Genomic DNA, 19,015 nt, shown 5'->3' on the forward strand with positions numbered 1-19,015 from the left:
GTTCATGACTTTATTTTAACTACCAAAAATTAGCACCTAGTTACTTTTTAGAGTCAACGGGTCAGGGGAGAGAGGTGGAGTGTCCATAGTGTTGACAGGTTGGACTGGATAACTTTAGCAGTGGGGGCGGGGTGCTGCCTTGTGCATCATGGGACATTTAATGACATCCCTGCCCTGTACCTGTTAAATGACCAGCAGCAGCACCACCATAACTGACTGGCTGTGATAATCCAGATTTCTCCAGACATTGCCAAATGTCCTCTGAGGGGCAAAACTGCCCCATGCTGAGAACCAACGGTATCAGTAGAGGAGAACAGAGAGGATGGGGGAGAAGAGTCTTGGAAAAACCATCTTGTGATCCCTTTTCAAGTTTTACTTTGTTTAAAATTTTCTTTTAGAGCCAAACCAAAATTGTATGTAAGCAGATACAGTGGTGATAAAGCTTCTCATTTATAAATACAAAGCTTTAGTAGACTTATGAGGAAACTCTGTTCCTCAGAATTCGACTTTAGTAAGTTTAAGTATTTTAAATCCAAATACTGTCACACTCACTCTCATACAGTGGGATAAACAAACTTAAGGAACACATTCAGGCACATCTTCATTAGTGACCCTGCAGGCAAAATCCCTGTCAGTTTGAGATGTTTTGTATTCAAAACAATTGCTAAAGAGTATTTCCAGATTCTATGGCCTTCCTCAAATCTGTTTTGTCTTTATTGTTGGTGTGGCATATTACTGCTGGCCAATTTTGCGATAAAATTTGCAACTTGCATCTGGTGTCTGTTTCTAAATGGTGACTCTGACTATATCCCCAAACTTGGGGCAAATACTAGTTGTGGTATTGTTAGTGGATCAACCTAGCATACATATGGTCCTGGTAAGTGGTTCAGAAAATCTGCATTTGAGCTCTCACAGACAAAGCCTTAGCAAGATGGCCTATCCTAAAGAATAGCAAAACCATTCCCAGATTCAGATGAGTGTATGTTGGGTAAGCTGATAAATTAGAGATCTGAGCATGATCAGTTGCTAAACGCACAGCAATTAGTTCTGGGATAGCTTGGTTCCGATTATCAAGAGTCCACAAGAGATATAGATCACAGACAAATAAGACTTCAGCCCAAGGACTTTATATAGTGTCAAGTTGGTTTTACTGCTTGCATTTTATTGTTCTGAAAGACTATGTAGTGTTTAACTTATGTTCTAAGGTTTAGAACTTGAATTTACCTATCTCAAGACATAAAATTCTTGCAGAAATTCTCTTTAAAATGTTGGCTGGCTTCCCAGACTTAGGTGTCACTTGAATTAAGTCACCCCGAAACATAGCTCCAACTATGGGTTGTGTGAAGCAAACTTCTCAGCAGTTAGAAGAAAAAGGGGCATTGCTTCTGCTCAGCTTCGCAACCCACTTTAGACCTATATGACATTTTCTCTTCTGCCATGAAATGGGGGTGATAATTCATGTTCAACTTTCAACATACATACAACACAAAGTGCTAAGCTCTGGAATAGTCGTTGAGAATAGGAAATAAATAAAGAAATAAAAAAAGTAAAGAGAAAGAACCAACAAACAAATGAAAAAAACTAAGGAGGGACTGAGGGTGGGAGAGAGGGTGGAAGAAGGGGAGGGAGGAAAGGAGGGGGAGAGGAGGGAACTAAAGGGAGGAAAGAACAAGGAAGGGAGCCAGCGAAGGAGAGAGGGAAAGAGGGAACAAAGTAAGACTTCTGCACTGGGGGATTGATTCTAAAATTTATTTTATTCTGAAAAGCATCGTTGCAAGTCGAGTGGTTGGGGATAGATTGAAAGATGTGCAAATAAAGAAAACTGATTTTTATAAGTGCTTTGAAATCACTGTGAAAAATCTCATGTAGATTTAAGATCATTTTATGTAGAGAGAAATCCCCAGAGCAACAGACTGTACTGTTCTTCACTTCTATTAAAATAAGATACTGCTTCAGGATTCTGAATTTAGCAGCTGTTGGTATATGTGTCTCTTGCCACACTCATAAAGGTTTTTAATGTACAATAACATAGCATATAGCTCATCCCTTCTATGGCTGGATGCATTATTTATAATTAACTAACTTTGTACCATCTTCATGTGTAGAAGGAACAATAATTGGAGCTATCCATTTTTAGTTCACAGGAAACAAGCCTCTCTTCATTTTTAATAGTGCCATTTACCTACCAACCTTTCTGCCAATGATTTGGATTGTTCATCCATGGCTTCTGTTTTATTTCAATGCATTCACATTTCACAAGTATGAGAAGATGCCTGTTCAAGATTAATAACCTGAAAGCTCATCTGAGAATGCTGAGGATTAGCACATCCCCAGAGCTTCAGCCCAGATACATGGGGCAGAATTGAAAGTCCACAATGTCTGTACCTGGTTTCATTCATCTATAAATTCAGAATGATCATGTTGATGTTAATAAATCTAAAGATATAATGATTGGATGAAACTTAAAATATCTGTCTGGCAGATGTTTGTGCACCAATTCTGCCTGAGTCATTTATTCCTTGCATCATGGGGCACTTTGGATCCACAGAATAAAATAGCCCTATCTGTACGTTTTGTTCAGAAACACAGTCCACTTATTTACTAAGTGTGTTTACTAAAACTAATTCTAGGCTCAACTCTGCAGAAAATGTAGGCATTTCTGCAGACAGGCTCTTCTTTGCCCTAATTGTATTCTTCCATAAGGAGGATGGAGCCCAGGGGTTTCCTCCATCAGAGGTCACATGGAGGGAGTATGCAGATATTCACAGGAGGTTCTGTCTCTGATTGTCAAAGACCTTTGTTTAGTAATAAATCTCAACAGGAGACAAAGCTTTATGTGAGCCCACTTGTTAAAAGTTCAACTCATTTTAAACAAAAGTATAGCACCTACAATGAGGATGGCATTCTAATCATGACTTGAAGGATCTTCACGTAAGAGTACAGGAGTGAGCCAGGGAAAATAGTAAGCATTAAAAAAAAAAGTTTAAGGGATGAATATAAGTAGAAACAATACAGTGCTAGTCATACAATTTGGCTTCAGAAATTAAGGTGTTATGTATACAGGAAATTAAGCATCTGAGTTGAGATCAGGATAATAAAAGAAATCTGATATTCAGAGAAATTGCGACTGGTAAGTGGTGCTGATTGAGTATTGGGTATTGAAAAACAAGAAATACAATAAATACAGTTCCTGAAGGGTTGAAGCAAAAGCACTGGCCATTTGGACCGGGGTAGGTGTCCCACTATGACAGAAATGTATTCTTATCACGACTGAGCTGTTAATTGTGATAGTGCGGTGAGACTTGGATTGGGTCTTGTCATACTGTAATCTGGTATCTGTGAGCAGTTCCCAATGTCCAGTATAAGAGGAAATCCCAAGCTCTGGAGTTGCACAAGCATGTGAGAGTAACCAAGACGGGCTGCCTCCACCAGTTTGTAGATTTCTAAGGAAGGATATTTCTGTTCATTTTATGAGTTTCCTTCTACTTGTTTATCCCATATTGCTCCTATTTATACTGCCTTTAAAATTATTTTCAATTGGTAAAGCTGATTCGTGGTTATTATTATTTTGCCCTGGTCTTTTGCATCTGTGTTACTGAAGTTGTTTTCATATACTAATATACATATTTTGGCTTTGCTTTGCAATGACTGCAACCTCAGCCAGGTTGCCTCCGGGTTCCAAGACGGTGGTCCTTCCCTCTCCAGCGCTGGCTCTTTCCTGAGGGTGAATCTTGTTATCACAAACGTCACCGGGATCATCACCTCATCTCCCATCATTTATCATCAACCCCATCCACCCGTGGCTCTGTTACACTTGTCCCCTTCGAGTAACCAAATGATCTCAACGCCAGCCCGGCGGGATCGTGGCACTCGCGCTCCCTCACTGCCGGCTCCTCCCGCCGGGCTCCTCAGAGCGCACAGAGGCCGCTGCAGCCCAGAACCTCCGCGCCGCTTCCCCGCCGCGCTTGGCCCCGCCCCCGCCCCCAACCACGCCCCTCCGTCCCGCGTCGCCGCCGCTCCCCGCCCCAGGCCCCGCCCCGCCCGCCCCGCCCCGCCCCGCCCCCGCCCGCTGGCCCCCTTCGCCGTCTCTCACCCTCCCTGGGCCGTGCGGCCGGAGCTGGCGCGGAGGAGCGGCGGTCGCAGTGTCGTCGCGGCCTGGCGGCGCGGCTCCTGCACGACACGCTGCCCCGAGTGCGCCAGCCGCCCACGGTTGCCTGCGGCGGTCCGAGGCAGCCCCGGAGCGTCCGGCGTTCCCCGAGGGCGGGCGTGCCCGAGCGCCGCGGAGGACCCCTGGCGCCGGCTCAGCCCGTCGGAGCGCGGGGTCCCGGCGGGGCCGGCTTCCGGCGCCGCGAAGTCCCCAACTCCCCGCTGCCGCGGCTGTTGGCGCCCAGCGCCGCTCCAGACCCGTCGCAGCCCCCGGAGGTAAGCGCACTGGGCCATCGGGGGTCGCCCGCCCCGGACCGCCGGTCCCGGTCGGCGAGCCGCGAGCGCGGGCAGGGGTGACAGGTTGGTGGGACACGAATTAGAAAATGCAACAGGCGGGGCGGGGCGGGAAACTCTTAGCGACAGCATCTCCTGCGGAGAGCTGACTTGCCCGAGACTGAAACTTGGTTCGCTCTTGCCGACCGCGGACGGCGAAGGCGGGCGGCGGGCAGCGCTGGCTCCGCGCGGCCTCTGCTGGCCCGTGCGGGGACGCTGGCGCAGGCCACAGGTGAGGCCGCCATGCCGCCCTGGATGGCCTTCCTCCTGGAGGAGTGACCCTCTTACTTGTCCTCTTCCTCCTGCTCCCCCTTGGGAAGACTCCTGATGCTGCGAAGGCCAGACCTTCAGCCAGAATAGCAACAACAACAACAAAAAGGCTCTTTCAAGGTTTACTTTTATGTCCCTGGGTTATTTGTAACCAAAATAACAAGAAATGATAGCAGGATTCCTCTTTAACTGCATTTTAATGAAAGCATTAAAAAAAAAAAAGGACTAAAGCAATGTATATATCACAGCTGCTTGCCATCTACTCACATTTGTTGGAATCCTTGTATGTGCATATAAGTCTAAGAAAACAAATCACTTGATTGTATCTATCAATCACTTAGATTGTATATAATATTAGATTTTATTATAATTCTCAAATTTCTATCAAGTGACTGTAGAGTATTTAAATCATTAGTTTGCCTTCACTTTCAGCTACCTGTAGCCTCAGACAATTGCTTTGTTTTGTTTTCCCCCCAGAAAGGAGAGTCATGAAAAAGGAAGAGAAAAGCGACGGCATGGTCACTGTTGATGAAAGGGGAGTTTTCTTTTCCTGTTGATGGTTACTCCATGATTGGAAAAGATGTGCCTAGGTGGCTGAAGAGATTAGATTTTTATAGTTGTATTGATAAATCTGATAGAAGAAGACATCAAAATGCTTTCCTGTGTCATATAGACTGATGAGTCAGTAAGCCTGGAAAAGACATTTGAAATGAAGGCAGGAGTTTGAATATTTTTAAACCACATGGGACTTTGAACACTTTTTGAAGATATTTTTATCCCCAAAATGGAAGAAGAAATAATTCACAAACCAAGAAGCATAAAATATTGAAAGGAATAATCAGTGATTCCACTCATTCCAAGAATGTTAGTACTTTGCCATGGTCTTCTGTCAAACACACAGAAACAAGTCATACATGTGTGGTGAGTGTATCACCAGTGATGGCTTGCTGTGCTACAAATGACTCTTAATTTTAATTTTGGAGTGCTTTTTCTTTCTTGTACCATGTATGATTTGACTCTTCTGTTCAAATAGACTAATATAAAGGAAGTAAATGCTGCATTTATAGTAATTTTGACTATTACCACTGTTCCTCTGTTACAGAAAAATTAGAGGCATTAATATTCCTTGAAATTTACTGGAACAGAACTGTGCCAGGGATACACATGCGCTATGTAAAATTTTCTCTTTTTGGCAAATGTACTTGCTTTGAATGAGCTGAATGTCAGCATAGAAGATTTTAAATTCAGTTTAATCAAGATCTTTAATATATGCTTTATATTAGCCAGATGGAAAACACATTAAACACCCTATTTGTTATGTATGCCTAAGGAAAGTATCTTCCCCATGGATCATGGTGTTAATGTTTACAGGATATTTCCTAATTTTAATATTAGTGATGTTTGGTTTCTCTACTTTTGAAGAGTCTGTGAGTAATTACTCTGAATGGGCAGTTTTCACAGATGATATAGATCAGTTTAAGACACAGAAAGTGCAAGATTTCAGACCCAACCAAAAGCTGAGGAGAAGTATGCTTCATCCACGTTTATATTTTGATGCTGGAGAAATCCAAGCAATGAGACAAAAGTCTCGCACAAGCCATTTGCATCTTTTTAGAGCTATCAGAAGTGCAGTGACAGTTATGCTGTCCAACCCAACATACTACCTACCTCCACCTAAGCATGCCGATTTTGCTGCCAAGTGGAATGAAATTTATGGTAACAATCTGCCTCCTTTAGCATTGTACTGTTTGTTATGTCCAGAAGACAAAGTTGCCTTTGAATTTGTCTTGGAATATATGGACCGGATGGTTAGCTACAAAGATTGGCTGGTTGAGAATGCACCAGGAGATGAAGTTCCAGTTGGCCATTCATTAACAGGTTTTGCCACTGCCTTTGACTTTTTATATAACTTATTAGATAATCATCGAAGACAAAGATATCTGGAAAAAATATGGGTTATTACTGAGGAAATGTATGAATCTCCAAGGTTCGCTCATGGGGCAAACAACTTCTCCATAACCATCAGGCTACCAATATGATAGCAGTACTCACAGGAGCCTTGGTTACTGGGGTAGATAAAGGATCTAAAGCAAATATATGGAAACAGGTTGTAGTAGATGTCATGGAAAAGACAATATTTCTATTGAATCACATTGTTGATGGCTCCTTGGATGAAGGTGTGGCCTATGGAAGCTACACAGCTAAATCAGTCATGCAGTATGTTTTTTTGGCACAGCGCCATTTTAATATCAACAACTTGGATAATAACTGGTTAAAAATGCACTTTTGGTTCTACTATGCCACCCTTTTGCCAGGCTTCCAAAGAACTGTGGGTATAGCAGATTCTAATTATAATAGGTTTAATGGTCCAGAGAGTCAGCTAGTTTTCTTGGATAAGTTTATCTTAAAGAATGGAGCTGGAAATTGGTTAGCTCAGCAAATTAGAAAGCATCGACCTAAAGATGGACCCATGGTTCCATCCACTGCCCAAAGGTGGAGTACTCTCCACACAGAATATATCTGGTATGATCCACAACTAACCCCACAGCCCCCTGCTGACTATGGTACTGCAAAGATGCACACATTTCCTAACTGGGGTGTTGTCACTTATGGGGCTGGGCTGCCAAACACACAAACCAATACCTTTGTGTCCTTCAAATCTGGGAAGCTGGGGGGACGAGCTGTGTATGACATAGTTCACTTTCAGCCATACTCCTGGATTGATGGGTGGAGAAGCTTTAACCCTGGACATGAATATCCGGATCAGAACTCATTTACATTTGCCCCTGATGGGCAAGTTTTTGTTTCTGAAACTCTCTATGGACCAAAGTTGAGCCACCTTAACAATGTATTGGTGTTTGCTCCGTAACCCTCAAGCCAATGTAATAAGCCCTGGGAAGGCCAACTGGGAGAATGTGCACAGTGGCTCAAGTGGACTAGTGAGGAAGTTGGTGATTCAGCAGGGGAAATCATCACTGCTTCTCAACATGGGGAAATGATATTTGTGAGTGGGGAAGCAGTATCTGCTTATTCTTCCGCAATGAGACTGAAAAGTGTGTATCGTGCTTTACTCCTCTTAAATTCTCAAACTCTGCTAGTCGTTGACCACATTGAGAGGCAAGAAGCTTCTCCGATAAATTCTGTCAGTGCCTTCTTTCATAACCTGGATATTGATTTTAAATACATCCCATATAGGTTTATGAATAGGTATAATGGTGCCATGATGGATGTATGGGATGCACACTACAAAATGTTCTGGTTTGATCACCGTGGCAATAGCCCCATGGCTAGTATACAGGAAGCAGAAAAATCAGCTGAATTTAAGAAACGGTGAACTCAGTTTGTTAATGTGACCTTTCAGATAGAATCCACAATCACAAGAATTGCATATGTCTTTTATGGGCCACATGTCAATGTTTCCAGCTGCAGATTCATTGATAATTCCAATTCTGGACTTCAGATTTCTCTCAATGTCAATAACACTGAACACGTTGTTTCCATTGTAACTGACTACCACAACCTGAAAACAAGATTCAGTTACCTGGGATTTGGTGGCTTTGCCAATGTGGCTGACCAAGGCCAAATAACCCGATTTGGTTTGGGTACTCAAGCAATAGTACTGCCTGTAAGACAAGATAGAGCTATTTTCCCCTTTGGATTTAAGTTTAACATAGCAATTGGATTAATTTTGTGCATTAGTTTGGTGATCTTAACATTTCAATGGCGGTTTTACCTTTCTTTTAGAAAACTAATGCGTTGGATACTAATACTTGTTATTGCCTTGTGGGTTATTGAGCTTCTAGATGTGTGGAGCACTTGCACTCAGCCCATCTGTGCAAAATGGACAAGAACAGGAACTGAGACAAGCAAGAAATCTGTGTCTTCCAAGGGGCACTACGTGGATCTTCCTGATGTTGTCATTACCTCACTTCCTGGTTCCGGAGCCGGGATACTTAAACAACTTTTTTTCAACAGTAGTGACTTTCTCTACATCAGAGTTCCTACAGCCTACATTGATATCCCTGAAATGGAATTTGAAATTGATTCATTTGTAGATGCTTGTGAATGGAAAGTATCAGATATCCACAGTGGGCATTTCCGTTTACTTCGAGGCTGGTTGCAGTCTTTAGTCCAGGACACAAAACTACATTTACAAAACATCCATCTGCATGAGACCAGTAGGGGTAAACTGGCCCAATATTTTACAACAAATAAGGACAAGAAAAGAAAACTGAAAAGGAGAGAGTCTTTGCTGGAACAAAGAAGTAGAATGAAAGGCGCTTTTGACAGAGATGCTGAATATATTAGGGCTTTGAGGAGACACCTGGTCTATTACCCAAGTGAACGTCCTGTGCTTAGTTTAAGTAGCGGTAGCTGGACATTGAAGCTTCATTTTTTTCAGGAAGTATTAGGAGCTTCGATGAGGGCATTGTATATTGTAAGAGACCCTCGGGCATGGATTTATTCAATGCTGTACAGTAGTAAGCCAAGTCTTTACACTTTGAAGAATGTACCAGAGCACTTAGCAAAATTGTTTAAAATAGAGGAAGGTAAAGGCAAATGTAACTTAAATTCAGGCTATGCTTTTGAGTATGAACCATTGAAGAAAGAATTAGAAAATTCTGAATCAAACGCTGCCTCCTTATTGTCTCATTTATGGCTAGCAAATACAGCAGCAGCTTTGACAATAAATACAGATTTGCTGCCTACCAGCTACCAGCTGGTCAAGTTTGAAGATATTGTTCATTTTCCTCAAAAAAACTACTGAAAGGATTTTTGCTTTTCTTGGGATTCCTTTGTCTCCTGCTAGTTTAAACCAAATATTGTTTGCCACTTCCACAAACCTTTTTTACCTTCCATATGAAGGAGAAATATCACCAACTAATACTAATGTTTGGAAACAAAACTTGCCTAGAGATGAAATTAAACTAATTGAAAACATCTGCTGGACACTGATGGACCGACTAGGATATCCAAAGTTTACGGACTAAATGCTGCAGGTCAGCAGAAATTTGCACTAATGCTTCCCCACCCGCTTTGTGGATATGGACTAGAAGAGTTTGTTTATTCTTGTATTGTGTGTGTGTGTGTGTGTGTGTGTGTGTGTACTTTTATTTGCACAGAGAGATTATTTAAAAAATAGGCACCATATTTGGCCTAGCAGGATTTATTTTTATGTTACCACTTTCCTTGCTTTTGTTTCTGAATTTTTTTTCTGCTAAAATATTTCTGTTTCAGAAGTTAGATGAAATTATATCATGGGCTTCCGGGAAGATGGGAAGATTTTAAAGGATTTTGTTTAACTTGCCTTCTTCTGTAACTGTGCTAATCTATCTGGGGACCTCATACACTACTAAAGGCCTTGCAGATGCTGCTTTACCCAAGCATCTCTTCTTTTCAAGATGGACTACAAAAGTTCCTTATCTTTTTGAAAAGGTCTTTTAACACACTTATCTTGCACAAAGAAAAAGAAAAAAAAAGTGAATTCCTTTTACTTTATATAACACTCAGTGATATCACTGGAGAAATGGCGTTAAGTTCCTATCAGAACTATAGGATTCCTTCTGGAAATGCAGATGGAAATACAGAATAAAGACTTTTTTTTTTAAGTCAGAAATAGAACCTGGAAAGTTTCCTTAAAATTTTTTACTTACAAATAACAAGAAATAAGTCTGAACAGTCTGGGTGCTGAGGGCTGGTTTTTTAGACATGCTTGTCCATTTAAAAGTCTCTTTTTGACTTCCTGAAGCTACAGCTGTTTGCCATTACACTATTCCCACCCTGTCCTTTTTGTCACTGTCCAGCAAAACAGTCAGTAGGTACTAATTGCTGACCTCCCCGTATTTGTAGAGTTTTCCTTTTTTTTTTTTGATGATTAATTTTGCATTAAAGACTGACACAGAATCAAATTTATTTTTTTGTGGAATTACTACTGTATCAGTCAAAGAAAGCTGTGCCACTGCTGCCAGTGTTTTCTTAGACTGGAGACAGAGTTGGAAAACTGCCTGACTTTTCTTGCTTCCTTTTGAGTGAGTTTACAGACCGCCAGTGTCTGCAAAATTGAAGGCAAATGGGAGATGATGTCAGAGGCATCTGTTTCTTTTAGCATCTGCATCTTATTATAAATGTAGTCAACATCAAATGTGGTTCATTTTCCTTTGCTGGGTTCTGAAATCAAAATGCTATGCCATTATAAGCCAGTAGAGTAATTACAATGTATTGGATGAAAACTATCAGGCAGTGTGGAGACTTGATGAAAATCTTTGTACAGATTGCAGTCTTCTTCCTGATGCTTCAAACTACAAACTGGAGTTCCTTCAAGCTCTCTAACACTTAGAGTCTGTCATTCTGACCTAGATAAAAGTGGTTCTGTCTCAGTAGTTTGTTATTATGTCAAAATGTGCCTCCAAAGTGATAAAGCTGTGGATATGTTACATTCCAGCTAAATCTTAACTTGGCTATCATTTTCCTTCCATTTTGATATCAGACTGCTCCCCTCCTCCACATTTACTTCCCATGACTCCCATAATTTTCCCTTTATGATAACAAAATGAATAAAATTACATTAATTTAAGTTAAAAGGGCACTGAAGACTTAAATCTACACTATTATTATTAAGGAAGATTATTCTATCTTAGGGTCAATCAGCAAACATTTAAAATTGCTACATGGATGATTACTCTGTTTCCATTATTGCTCAGAGTCTCAGTGTTTGCTTTTAATTCCCAGGATGTGTGATCTCAAATCAGATCAAATAAAAAGGCTCCGGGTTGGAAGTTGTATTAGGTCTGACTAATGTAAGAATTATAAATGGGTGCAGGTATCAGAGAAGACAGCAGAAGCCACCCCTGCTGTTTTTGAACGTATGAAAAATGCCTGCACAAGCAGAAGAAAGTTAAATGGAACATGTGGAGGAATGGGGAAAGAAGAAATGTGGAAAATGAAAGAGTAATTCTGAGGATGAATATGGGAATATATGGTGGCAAAAGAAAGGAGGTTTACCCAAATGGTCTTCACAGTGGACCATTACCATTCATCCTAACAGCAATTTAGAGTTACCTGTCTCTATCCTCATTCATTCCCACTCCAGAGGAAAAATTTAGTTGCAGGCCCCACTACTTAGGTAACCAATGTAGAAAGTTGCCCCAGACTTTACTTGCAAATTCTCCTGCATAGGGAAGGAGATGACACACCCATTGGGTGTGTGTGCACACACATGCTCATGCTTCTGCCTTATAACCTGAATACCTAAGGTGAGTGATTCTCCTAGTACATCCTCAGGTTCTGCATCACAAGGTAATCCAGGAAAAATTTAAGTTGCCTGTACATGTACTTTTACTTATCTTGCAAATAAGATGAAACACTTGTTGGAAAACCTATATAAAATGTCCTATATGTAAAAGCCACCTCTTCGTTCATTTCCTAAATTTAGACCTAATTGGGGATAATCTACATAGCAATATTTTATTCAAAATAATCGCAATGAAATTTTGAGAAGATGTTTTACTGCCAAAAGTAAAGTAACAAATGTAATGATAATTTGGCTTTCAAAGTTGGAAAATGACAGAATTTTCTTAGGATGAAATATAAAGGCCACATCTAAAGTTGAATGTACCCCAGTGAAAAATCCAAACATGATAGGAAATAGAATCTTCTCAGGAGAAGGAAGCTAAATCTGAATGTGCTTCAATTTATATTTTAAAATACAGATTTTATCAAGAATATGACACAAGACCACATACATACTGTGCCTAGATTCCAAAATATTAGACATTTGATTATTTTTAAAAATAATTGATAAATGCCTGGCAAGAATAGGATCATTTTTATTTATGTCAAATTTCAAGGAATATAAGAGGAATTGCCACATTGCCTGCTGCAAATATATTCAAAGAAGCACTCCCCTCCTACATACTAGCATGTCTTAATAATTCCCCTTTATAAACTTGTTACCCCTCCTGTGTGCCACTTATTTTTTTATTTTATTCTTTTTAGTTATACGTGACAGTAGAATGTAATCTGACATGTCATACATACATGGAGTATAACTTCCCATTCTTGTGTTTGTACATGATGTCTGCCATTTATTTTTGATTGGCAACATTGATAAGCAGAGAACTTCATGCATTATTAAAGATCCTAAACAGTCTTCTTATATAAAGTATATCACATTTACTTTCTACAAGTGAGTAAAAAATTATAATTTTCAAATTTCAATGCTGCTTGACTTCATTAACTTTGATCATAATTAGAAAAGTTTTCACTGATTAGGACAAAATGTAAATAGAAGGCAGTATGTTGTACCATCACTTTCAGGATGTTTAAGATATATCAAGACATTGGATATTTTTTTTCTTACTTATATGTTAACCAAATTAATGTGTCTGACTAGCCATCATTTCACTATATTTTGGCAGAAAAATTATCCAAATGACTTTTGAGGCCCAAAAGGTACTGGATTTTGCACAGAGCATGTTAGATACTTTAAAAATGACAAATTCTAACATTTTAAAAAGTTGTAGATTCTTGAGCTGTAATGTATATGGATTTATATTATGTTTAACCCAAGTAACATGTTTAATCGAATCTGATTCCAAAGGTGATTTTCAGCTAAATCTTTCAAACCATGAGAATTTTTGTTTTTGTTTTCTTTCACACCTTATCTAGTTAGGTAGCAACAAAACAAAACAAACAACAACAAAATACAAACCTAAAAAGGAAACAGACTGAAGGTCATTAACTAGTTTGTCAGGTCTCTATGTATAAAAGTCTGATTTATTAATCTAAAAATAAAAATCTAAAAGCAATGTGAGTATAATTAAGATAATTTGCCATATCCCCCTTCTTTAAGTCTTTGGGTAGTAGTGTTAGGATTTACTATGGAGTAAAAAGATGCAGAAGTTGGAAAATGCAGAACAAGTTTAATATAGATACAATGTAACCAGTAAACATGAACTTCACCCCTACCCTACCTGATGGCAAGCCTTTACCTTTTTTCCCTAACAATCCTAAATCCTGGCTCTTCAATTTTAAATGTCAAGAATATGCCCGTACTAAGTGCCTGTGCTCTACGTCTGCCCCTCTGTTCCCGGCTACACACTATAAGCTCTTTATTCAGGCATGATATTGCCAAAAAGAAGAAACATCTCACAAGTTACCTGAAGCATATTAAACAATGCCTCAAGTAATAAGCGCAATGAAATCTTTTGAAAATACAAGATCTGCCATGAGTTAATCACTTAATATGTGCTACACATTGAATTATAAGGTTTGTATGTATCTTATTACATACAATCTGCACAGCTCTGTGTAGTACTTATTTTACATATACATTTGAAACTCATGACAAGTGGTTTATTCAGATTAAATCCACTGATAAGTATTTTGACAGAGATTTATGCAGTTTTTCCAATTCCAAAAATCTGAAGAAATCGTCCCTGTATTTATCATTCATGCATTAATTCTCTAATCCATGCATATCAGCTGTCAAGGTATTGATTACATGAGGCAAGAACACAAATGTTGGTTGACTATGAACCTGCCTGGTGAGAAATAGGCAATTGCTCCAAGACTTCAGAACTATCAGAAATTCATCAAGAGAAAGAAGAGGGGTAGTTATGACCACCCAACGAAAGTGGTATCTGTTCTGTAGTGGGTTTGGTTCATCTCCTTATTTCTGAAGCAAGGTAGTTATGAGTAAAGAATACTTTAATGATTTAGAGGAAGTTATGACTGGTATATTTGAATAGAGGCCCCCACTTTTTTTTCTGGCTTATGTTTTTACTATTTGTCAGAGCATATCCCACCAATGGGTAGCCCTTCCAAAGAGATTGAGAGTTGTCCATAAATACTAATAGAGCAAAACCACTGACATTCTTACTTGACTGTTCCAACCCACTACAAGAAAAAAAAATTATGTCTATAATCAAATATTAAGGGATGCCCTAAAGAGGAAGAGATACTTGAATGTGGTCTGACAGACTGTGTGTGTGTGTGTGTGTGTGTGTGTGTGTGTGTGTGTGTGTGTGTGTCTTTGCTAGTGATGGCAGTAAGAATAACTCAGTGCCTTTGACCCAGGCTTCAGCAATCTTTTATTTTCCTCTCCTTCCCACCAAAACCTCACCACCCCAAGTGCCTCCAGCTCCACAGTGCTAGACCACTCTCAATCCAGGGGATGCTTTCATGGCCTTAGGACAATGGAGCTGACACTTCTGCTAGGGACCATAAAGGAACTCTTTCTTCTTTTTACAAAGTTCCTAGTATAAAGGAACCTACAGCAAGTGGAAGTTAATGTTCCCATCAATTCCATGACTTCAGGGTCATCCAAATACATTCACATGGAGTCAGTTTTATGGTGAGCCCCCCCCCCCCAACTTATTACTCTTTCCCCTGCATTATAAACAATTCCAGAGAGAAAGAGGAGAAGGGCAATGAGAGAATGAAGAAAGGAAAAATGGAGGAAAGAGGGGAAGAAAATATTGAAAGGAGAGAGGAAGGGGAAAAGGGAGATGCTCAAGAAGAATTATTACTATAAAGGTTGTGTTGTGGTCTAAACTAAAAGAATGAATTTTAGTGAGATAAAACTTGATTAAAAAGAAAAGTTATAATCTGACTCCAGTCATTCCATAACACATTGCAATTATTCTATTTTATGTTGTTTCTCTATTTCTGTATTACCCCGACTATAGAGATGAATCTAATTTTTCTTTCAAGTGTGTTAATATTGATATAAAATTTCACTTTTATGTGACTCGGCTTCTCAAATATTCTAGACATGAAGTGCTCTTCCATGTGTTGTCTTTCTTTTTCTGAGCATGGGATGGGCATCGTTCTTAATCATTTAAGGAGAATAACGTGCATGCTCATGAGAAGTCCTTGATGCCCGTCCTTCCCCTTGTGGAAGTCAGTTCAGCTCCCATTGCTGTCACTTTCCTTAGTTACTAAATGAGCAGTAGAAGCTCTAATCCCTGCTTTAAAACCTGTCACCCTTCTATAAGCAAGCTTGCCTTATTCATGATATGCAGAAATTCTCCAGAACTTGGTATATGATGGTGAAAGATTACTGTAGAATTTTGTTGGTGTTTGTTGTTTTAATTATATATCATTTATTTATTCCTCTATTTTGTTCAGAAGATTAATTTTGTTTTAGATTTGTTCAAGTTATGTGAAAATTTTAAATATGGCTCTTTTATATTTACTGAGCTATTTTAATTTGATGCTTTACTACAACATTTCACAAAACTCTGAAGAGGGATTTATAAGCACAGGGAAGACAACCAGGAAGGGATGAAATTACTTTCATAAGGTACTCATGAAAAGTATTTTTATTTGTATAAAAATACAGATAATAAAAGTTAATCTCACACAAAACAGATAGTTTTACTGTTAATTGTCAGACATTAATCTGAGCACCCTGGCTACTCCAGCACTAGCAAGAGCACAACTTGCTACACCTGGCTCATGTGCCCCTGATAACGAGTACTCATTTCTCTCTAGGCTTACCAAACTGCAGTGTACACACATACAGTTATTCATTTTCCCCAACAATAATTACAAAACTATCTAAAATATCTCACTGTTGAACACAGGGAAATAAAAATATATATTCGTATGCACACATTGAAACCTTACAAATTCCATTGCCCTAAGAGGTACATTTTTTTTCTATATGACTGCTGATTGTTCTGATGAGTTTCTCACCGAACTTGTTTCACCTTTCCCCCATTTCCTTGTTTTGATATGAAGAGAAGCATTTTTATTTCAGATCACACACACACAGTGTGTGTGCCTAAGACTCTGTGTTCTTTCTTAATTTTAAACCTCTATTTCTCCATCTAGAGAACTCCTTCATAGATGATGTAAGCATTTTAAACAAATTAAGTGTGAAAATTAATAGAAAAATAACTATTCCCCTTTGTGACCACCTCAGATTCTCTAGTCTTATTGACTTGAAGGGGAAAGAGAGATAGCAGAGGTGGGTTTGCTTTCATTCTCCTACCACATGTGCTCAAAGACACCCATGTGTCATAAGTTGTACCATTTTCCCAGTGCAAAAAAATGTTAGTGTTTTCAGATAATTCAAACATAAAGAATGAAGAGAGATAAGCCAAAGAATTGCGCATTCATGTTAGTATTTAATATTTTACTGAGTTACACACACATGTAAAATCATGATTTAGAAGTATCATTGTTTTATGTTCATACTTCCAAGAAACAGTTTTGTCCAAACTCTCACTTTGGTATCTCTATCATTTCTGAAGTTTGTGTTTATCTAGAGTATATTGTATTTACTACTGAGATTTACAAAGATATAGAATTTTCTAAATTGAAGTTTGATGCTATCACTCAGTTTTATTCTGTCATACGTCCCATTTGTATATCAAGCATAACTTTGTTTTTATCTGCATTTGGTGGATATATATGTATATATTAACTTCTACATTGACAATTATTCCGTTTTCTATTTAAATTTTTCCATATTAAATATGGATTAGACTTGAAATGCCTAAAACAATTTGTAAATAATTGTATTTACTCCTCTGTTTATGTTAACAAAAACAAACCAATTATTGTAATTATGTATATATAAAAATATATATAACATTATTATTCACTTTAGCACTGTATATAACAAAAGTTTATACTAATATAATTATACCTAATATAAAATAACTTTTTGTTAATTTCTGTGTCATTAACACATATGCTGTAGATTAGTGTAGCATTCTGCAGTATCTTTTCTTGTTAAGATGCTTGTTAGTTTGAATGTTTTCTTTCTTCTGTGACCATAGAGTGGGACCCAGGAGCAAATACTAGAGACTTTTACCAGGAACTCATTTAGCAAGGAGAGCAGAATAGCATGCACCCCAACAGTAGACCAGTTAATAGGGATATGTTAGTAGGGCTCACAGCCTAGTATCTTTAATAAAAAGGAACTCCTTTCCTGTTCTTCTTGGGTACGACTGTCCATATTCTTTCACTGGTTGACTATAAGCAATTAGAAAACACTGTTGTATTTATTCTTGCATGTGCCAGTTCTACTGTCCCTATCCATCCAATGGTAGTATTTGGATAATGAAAAATCAGTGGAGAATAAAAAGATGCATTAATCCTAGCTGAAATGTTGGAAATCCTCTACTATGGTATTAATAAATTGTTGTTGGCAAACCTGGGATTTAAAGTTAGGTTTCATATTCTCATATTTTCTCCAATGAGATAAAAAATGCATGTTAACAGAAACAATAGCAATAAAATGAACAAGAGTGTACTCACCATCTGCCCTAAAAAATGCACAATTAATTCTGGTAGTTAAGTCCTTCTGAACTAGTATCACATCCTCTGCTCCCACCAGACATCTTAGAGGTAACTTCTGTCCTTGATATTTCTTTGCTTTATTTTATAGCTTCAAAACACACACTTACACATACATGTAATATATATTAAAGATAGGTATATATACACACATACATATATATCTATGTATACATAGGCTAATTTTGTGTTTTCGGACTTTAGTAAATAGTAACACACTGTACGTATTATATAATTTTCTTTGTTCAAAATTGTGTCTAATGCATGTGATGTTTCTATGTAAAGATCACATATGTTCAACACAGTAATATTTCATCATATGAATGTGCCACTATATAAATATGTCATACCTTGTTCAACTTTTAGCTTGATGTGTTTTGGGGATATTTATAATTTTTGCAAATTTCAACAATTCTCTGTAACAATTCTTAAGTATGTTCCATAGTGAACATACATACAAAGTATACACGAATTTTGCTTGTACTCAGAATTTTCCACCCTCACCTATTCACCTTCCTTCCTGGAATATTTTTGTAGGATCGAATGGCTCTGGGTTAATATGCAAACATGTGTCCTCAACTATTATAGATGATGTCACATTCTTTTCCAGATTGGCTATATAAATTGACACTCTAGAAGCGTTTCTGTTGTTTCAGATTTCCTTCTGTATTTAATATTTTCTGACTCTCTGATGGGATAAAAAGGATGTCACATCTGGTTTTCATATGCATTTTTCTGATTTTTAATGACTGAGAACATTTAAACACAAGTGTGCCTGCACATGTCTATAGATACTAGTCTTTCTTCTTGCCATTTTGTTTCTTTTATGAAATGAAATTCACAGTCATGTCTATTACCCCTTTACCTATTAAGTTCTCTTTTTCTTATCAAGTCATTGAAGTTTACTATGTATTCTTGATACAAATCCTTTTTTGGTTATGTGTTGAGGATACAT

At 38.5% G+C, this 19,015-nt stretch overlaps 1 pseudogene across 1 annotated transcript; it reads left to right on the top strand.

The window, feature by feature from the left end:
• Window positions 1–4,282: 4,282 nt before the first annotated feature.
• LOC144366843 (dermatan-sulfate epimerase-like protein) lies at window positions 4,283–11,525 on the top strand (annotated as a pseudogene). Its single transcript, XR_013425987.1, has 2 exons — window positions 4,283–4,422; window positions 5,227–11,525. The product of XR_013425987.1 is annotated as a dermatan-sulfate epimerase-like protein (transcript).
• Window positions 11,526–19,015: the final 7,490 nt, after the last annotated feature.

Source organism: Ictidomys tridecemlineatus, chromosome 9, assembly GCF_052094955.1.
Source record: "Ictidomys tridecemlineatus isolate mIctTri1 chromosome 9, mIctTri1.hap1, whole genome shotgun sequence".
Classification (NCBI taxonomy): domain Eukaryota; kingdom Metazoa; phylum Chordata; class Mammalia; order Rodentia; family Sciuridae; genus Ictidomys; species Ictidomys tridecemlineatus.